This window comes from Malaclemys terrapin, chromosome 8, assembly GCF_027887155.1.
Source record: "Malaclemys terrapin pileata isolate rMalTer1 chromosome 8, rMalTer1.hap1, whole genome shotgun sequence".
Taxonomy (NCBI): Eukaryota; Metazoa; Chordata; order Testudines; family Emydidae; genus Malaclemys; species Malaclemys terrapin.
The window spans coordinates 2,922,861-2,929,610 of NC_071512.1; positions in this window are offsets into that span (position 1 = coordinate 2,922,861).

Consider the following 6,750-nt stretch of genomic DNA (forward strand, 5'->3'; position numbering starts at 1 on the left):
TGGGGCTTCAGCCCAACTCCAGACTCACTAGTCCTTACCCCTAATAGCAGGAAGATTTGTGCTCTACCTTCCTCGGTGGGCTGGTTGGGGAACCTCAGCCTTCGCTCTCTTCTGGGCTCCAGCCCAGGACCCCTTTAATAAGCAGCCAAGGATTGTCTACCTGGCCCACTTCCTATGTATCTTAAGCCTTTCCCCCAGCCTTTTCTTGGGCTCACTGTGTATCAGCATCTCTCCCTAGGCCTCGTCTCCAGGCTCACTGCTGAGCGTCTTAGCACTGCCTGCCGCCCCGCTGGTGCTGCTGCAGGAGAGCTCCCTCTACACCCCTGGCAGGGCAGTCCTGAATGATGGGGCGGGGCAAGGCAAAGAGAAAAACCCAGAACACCAGCTCGAGGTTGGGCCATCTATTTATTTGCATAAGCTTTTTACTGGTGCTCATCAGCGTAGTATCGGACTCTTCGCAGCCATCAGTTCTGAGCACACCACGGCAGAGGTTCAGCAGGATGATTGTCCCAATGTTCTAGATAAGACATGGACATGCCGAGATCACAGCCAATGTTTTCAAGAGTAGCTGCTAAGCCTCAGTTTTGGTGTTGCCAACTTGAGCCCCTGGGGGCTGGTTTTCAGAGCGGCTGAGCACTCCCCCAACGCTCGGTGATTTCAACTGGGAGTAGAGGGTTTTCAGCATTGAAAACCAGGCCCCTGAGGCGCATGTAACATGCCCAAGGTAATGCACAAAATCTGTTGTAAAGCTACAGCGCCCAGATCTACCAGGTCCCGTCTTGGCAGCCAATAATCCTTCTTCCAGCAAGGCATGCTTCCATGGACACCTCCAAGTGGCAGCAGGCTTACAACAGTTTGCTGAAGACTGGAGAGTTAGTACTGTTCAGGCTTCAGCTGCCCTAACGCTACGTGATTTTTCTTCTCTGGAGGGAAAGGCTCTGAGGGAGTTCCCGAAAGTCCTTAGAGGGGACCTGCAAAGAAACTAACACTGGGGTTCTGCTCCCCCTCCCCCCCATGAGCTGCAGAGAAGGCCTGAAAGGTTTTTATTCTTATGTCATCACAGAGATCCTGGAAGCAAAACCTGAACAGAGAGGGGAAGTGACTTATTCAGACTGGTCAAAACTTCAACATCTGCTTAACTCATACTCTTAAAAGAAACCGTGTCGGTTAGGGAGTCAATTGCTCCTTCAAGGGCTGAGAAAACTTTGTGCATGTGTGAAGCACCAAAGCAATGTTCCCACAAAGCCTGATGAGATTTTTTTCCCAGAAACTCCAAAACAAGGCAGTTTTATTCCTCAAGGTGGTGTGTGGTAAAAAACACAAACAAACAAACAAACATATATATATTTTCCCCCCTCTTCTTTTTACAACATCAACTCCTTCCCAAAAACCGGAATAGAGCAACACTACAAACAAGAGGCCACTACTTCTAGGGCTCTGGGGACACTGTGGGGCAGGAACCTGTAATCCTATCTCAAAAGCTGTCGTTTTACCATCTGAACCAGCATTGGTCCCATTTGATTAATCTGAAGCAATTAAAGAGCTTTGGCTAGGATCTGCTTAACTAGCATTAGATGCACATCACCTCTCCATTAAAAATAGTACAGGAATTAAGTGAGTTTAATTCAACTGCACCTGGGAGCAATAAACCAAGGAGAGAGATGCTCACATCAGGTATTTGCAGCCGTATAGCACCTGTCTTTCCAACCCTTTGGGGGCACAACTAATGCAACTTCTTTGAAGCCCCAAATCAGGAAGGTATTTAAGCACATGCTTCCTTTGAAGTTAATGCAGACTACCCAGGTGCTTTAAGTTAAGCATCTGACTTAAGTGTTGTGCAGATCTGGATGGAGTCTAAACTAGTCCTGTCTCCACAGGGCAAGAAGCAGTTGTTGAAATCTCATTAAATGATTTATAGTCAAGGAAAAGGTTAGAGGGACAGGGAAGGAGGAGCTGACTCCTAGCAAAAAAAAAAAAAAAAAAAAAAAGTTTGGAGTTGGGTAATGCTTTAGATTCCCAATGAAAGTAAATGAGTCATAACTGGTAACCCCAGGCCAGACCCCTCTTCCCCCTTCCTATATACATCTTAGTGCTGTCACTCATTGTCTTTTTATTAGGTTTTCTGTTTTTCTTTTTTTAATAGGACCTGGATTAGACAATAGATTAATGCTTTTAATAATTCGACATGTGCCTGGATTAAAGAGCCTAAGAGCACAGCTACTCCAGCCACAAAGGATTTACATAGCAAACAGAACTGCCGCAAGACACAGTACTTACATCCTTAACGTCTGCCACCTACTTAAGTACTTTGCTAAATTCGGGCCTAGCTAGGTAAATGGCACACCATGATCATGCTCAACAATCTCTCTTGCCTACTGTCTTGAGCTTTATAAGCAAGGTGGCTGATGGCAGGGAAAACTGGCACAGATGAGGGATTCTTGCCTAATCTCTTCCACAAGTGTCATAGGATGGGAATCCTCATTTTCAGTGGCTGGCCAGGTGGAACTTGGACATAGGGACTTTCCCTTTAAGAGGCTCTTTGGGGGGCAGGGCCCATCTTTTTGTTGTCTGCACAGTGCCTAGCACCATAGGGTTCTGGTCCATCACTGGGATGCCTAGGTGCCACCCTAGTACTACTACTCCCTCAGATAGCTAGCAGCTCCCAGCCAAGGGTCTCCGAATGCTTTACAAACATTGTCTCAACGGCCTTGGCTACACTTGTGAGTTACAGCACTGTAAAGGCTCCCCCAGCACTGTAAATCACTCCCCGTCCACACTGGCAAGGCGGTTGCAGCGCTGCATGTACTCCACCTCTCCAAGAGGAATAGCGAGTATTGCGCTGCAGCGCTGTGGCCGCCCAATGCGCTGTGAATGGCCTCCAGAATTATTCGGCAGTATCCCACAATGCCTGTTCTAGCCACTCTGGTCATCAGTTCAAACTCTACTGCCCTGGCCTCAGGTAACCAACCATGTGACCCACCCTTTACATTCCCCAGGAATTTTAAAAATCCCCTTCCTGTTTGCTCAGCCCGGCGTGGTGTGGAGTGCTATCAGCGAATCTTTCCAGGTGACCATGCCTCCACGCGCCAAGCGAGCCCCAGCATGGAGCAATGGCGAGTTGCTGGACCTCATCAGTGTTTGGGGGGAGGAAGCTGTCCAGTCCCAGCTGCGGTCCAGCCGTAGGAATTACGATACCTTCGGGAAGGTATCAAAGGACATGATGGAAAGGGGCCATGACCGGGACGCCCTGCAGTGCAGGATTAAAGTGAAGGAGCTGCGGAGTGCCTATCGCAAAGCCCGTGACGCAAACAGCAACTTGGGTGCTTCCCCGCGACCTGCCGATTCTACAAAGAGCTGGATGCGATACTTGAGGTTAACCCCACCTCCACTCCGAGCACCACCATGGACACTTCAGAGCCGGCGGGGGGAGGAGAAGGAGGAAAACGGGAGTGATGGTGGTGGGCCGGATGGAGACACCCCAGAATCCCTGGAGCCATGCAGCCAGGAGCTCTTCTCGAGCCAGGCGGATGGTAGCCAGTTGCAGCGGCCGGTACTTGGTGGAGGACAAGCAGAAGAGCAGGTTCCCGGTAAGCGTTTGTTTTTTTGGTGGGGAAGGAATTTTTTCAGTGCGGGCTCTTTGGGAGAAGAGGGTTAGGCATGCATGCCTAGATGCGGAATAGTGCATTGATGTGGCTTATCACATTGCGGTAATTGGCCTCTGTAATCTCGAATGTCTCATCCAGAACGTGTGCAATGCACTTGCGCAGGTTTAGCGGGAGAGCCACCGTGGTCCTTGTCCCAGCCAGGCTAACGTGTCCGTGCCACTGTGCCGTGAGGGGCGGGGGGGCCATTGCTGCACACCGGCAAGCTGCATATGGGCCAGGGCGGAAGCCGCATTGCAGTAGAAGACCCTCCTTTGCTTCCCAGGTCACCCTCAGCAGCGAGATATCATCCAGGACGAACTCCTGTGGAGAATGTTGGGACAGTGTTCAGTGTAGGTGCCCCCTGAAGCTGTTGGCTCTCCCCAAGGCACAGAAACCCAGAGGACAGTGCAGATCTGAAACAATCAGTCCCCCTTACTCACCATTTTGAGGCTCCTGTGGGATGTGTGTGCTCTGTTTCGGACGGGAAAATTATGCTATTGTGTAGACCCTGTGTGTTTTCTACTCCTTAAGTGCGGGGGGGAATCATTACTCTGTCTGGTATAAACAATGTTGCCTCTGTTAAATGTTGTATTTTGCCTATACAGTTGCATCAACCTTGAGACCTCAGCCGTCCCTCTTATCGCCTGCTCAGAGACTGCAAAGATTCAGGAAGAGACCGCGAAAAAGTAAAGACGACATGCTGTAAGAAGTGATGTGGCAATCTATTAAAGAGAATGAGAAAGCACAGAACTGGAGGGAGAGAGAAAGCAGGATCCGCCACGAAAACGCAGCGCACTGGCGGCAAAGCACTGATAAGCTCATAAGCATCCTGGAGCGCCAAGCGGACGCTATCCAGGAGCTGGTAGCCATGCAGAAAGAGGAGCAGTACCGCAAACGCCGCCACCCCCCCTACAGCCCTTGTCCCAAAACTCTGTTGTGCCCCATTGTCACCTCCAATCCACTTTCCCTAACTTCCGTGTTCTTTATGCCACCCGCTGCCTCCAACACCAGTATCTTCACCATCCAGCCCTGAAAACCACGACCCCCTTACCCTCTGCACTCAACCCCCATCACCATGCAGTATAGCTGCCCTGAAATGTAGCACTCACTGCCCAGCACACCAGACAGGACATACGTGAATCTGTGATTGTACCATTCCCCAATCCACCCCCTTGTTTCTTTTCAATAAATAATTTTTTTTTTTTTTCAATAAATGGATTCTTTGGCTTTGAAACCATTCTTTATTATTGCATAAAGTAAAAGACGCCTTAGCACAGGAAATAAACAGGCACTGCAAGTCTGCTTAGCAAACACTGATTCCTAAAGATTGGAATTACTGCACTTCACTCCCATGCAGGGCACCAGAAATCACTGCTGGTTTTCAGCCTCAAATTGCTCCCTCAAGGAATCCCTAATCCTTGCAGCCCCTGTAATAGCCCTGCTCTCAGGCTGTGCAAATTCAGCCTCCAGGTGTTGAATCGCGGAGGTCCATGCCTGAGTGAAGCTTTCACCACCTCCCTTCACAAATATTATGGAGGGTACAGCACGCGGATATAACCGCGGGGATGCTGCTTTCGGCCAAGTCCAGCTTCCCATACAGAGATTGCCAGCGGCCCTTTAAATGGCCAAAGGCACACTCCACAGTCATTTGGCACCGGCTCAGCCTGTAGTTGAACCGTTCCTTGCTGCTGTCAAGGCTCCCTGTGTAGGGTTTCACAGCATTAACGGGTAAGTGGGATCTCCAAAGATCACAATGGGCATTTCAACTTCCCCTACAGTGATCATCTGCTCTGGGAAAAAAGTCCCGGCCTGCATCTTCCTGAACAGCCAAGTGTTCCGAAAGATGCATGTGTCATGCACCTTTCCGAGCCAGCCTGTGTTAATGTCAATGAAACGCCCACAAGCGCCTGGAGAACCATAGAGGAATACCCCTTCCGATTAACGTACTCGGATCCTAGGTGGGGTGGTGCCAGAATAGGAATGTGCATCCCATCTATCGCCCCTCCAAAGTTAGGGAACCCCATTTGTGCAAAGCCATCCACTATTTCCTGCACGTTACCCAGAGTCACGGTTCTTCTGAGTAGGATGCGATTAATGGCCTTGCAAACTTGCATCAACACGATTCCAGTGGTCGACTTTCCCACTCCAAACTGGTTTGCGACCGACCGGTAGCTGTCTGGAGTTGCCAGCTTCCAGATTGCAATAGCCACCCGCTTCTCCACTGGCAGGGCAGCTCTCAATCTCATGTCCTTGCGCCGCAGGGTGGGGGCAAGCTCCTCACACAGTCCCATGAAAGTGGCTTTTCTCATCCTAAAGTTCTGCAGCCACTGCTCGTCATCCCAGACTTCCATGACGATATGATTCCACCACTCGGTGCTTGTTTCCCCGAGCCCAAAAGCGGCGTTCCACGGTGCTGAGCATGTCCGTGAATGCCACAGGTAATTTTGTGTCATACGCGTTACGCGGCTCGATAGCATCGTTCGACTCCTCACTGTCACTTTGGATCTTAAGGAATAGTTCGACAGCCAAACGTGACGTGCTGGCGAGACTCGTCAGCATACGCCTCAGCAGTTCGGACTCCATTTCCCCGCAGACAGATCGCGCTGCACACGAACTGTTGAAAGATGGCGCCAAAGATGGATGGAAACAAAGGGATTTCTGGGATGCGAAGTGATGCATCACGGGGCATTGGGACAGGACCCAGAATGCCCAGCACCCACGCTCCCTTCCCACAATCCACGGCGCCAGAATGGGAAGAGGTGCTCTGTGGGATAGCTGCCCATAATGCACCGCTCCCAAGAGCGCTGCAATTGCTGCAAATGTGGCCATGACAGTGCGCTGGGCAGCTGTCAGTGTGGACAGACTGCAGCGCTTTCCCTACTCAGCTGCACGAAGTCAGGTTTAACTCACAGCGCTGGACATCTGCAAGTGTAGCCAAGGCCAACATCTCTCAGAGGGGTGCAGGCATTATCCCTATTGCACAGCGGGTAACTGGAACAGACAGGTTAGACATCTTGCCCAAGATCACATAGGTCACCTACCCTGCTAGGAAGAGAATCCAGTGGCCTGGGCATAAACAATTTTTTTATTTTGGGAGGGTATGAGC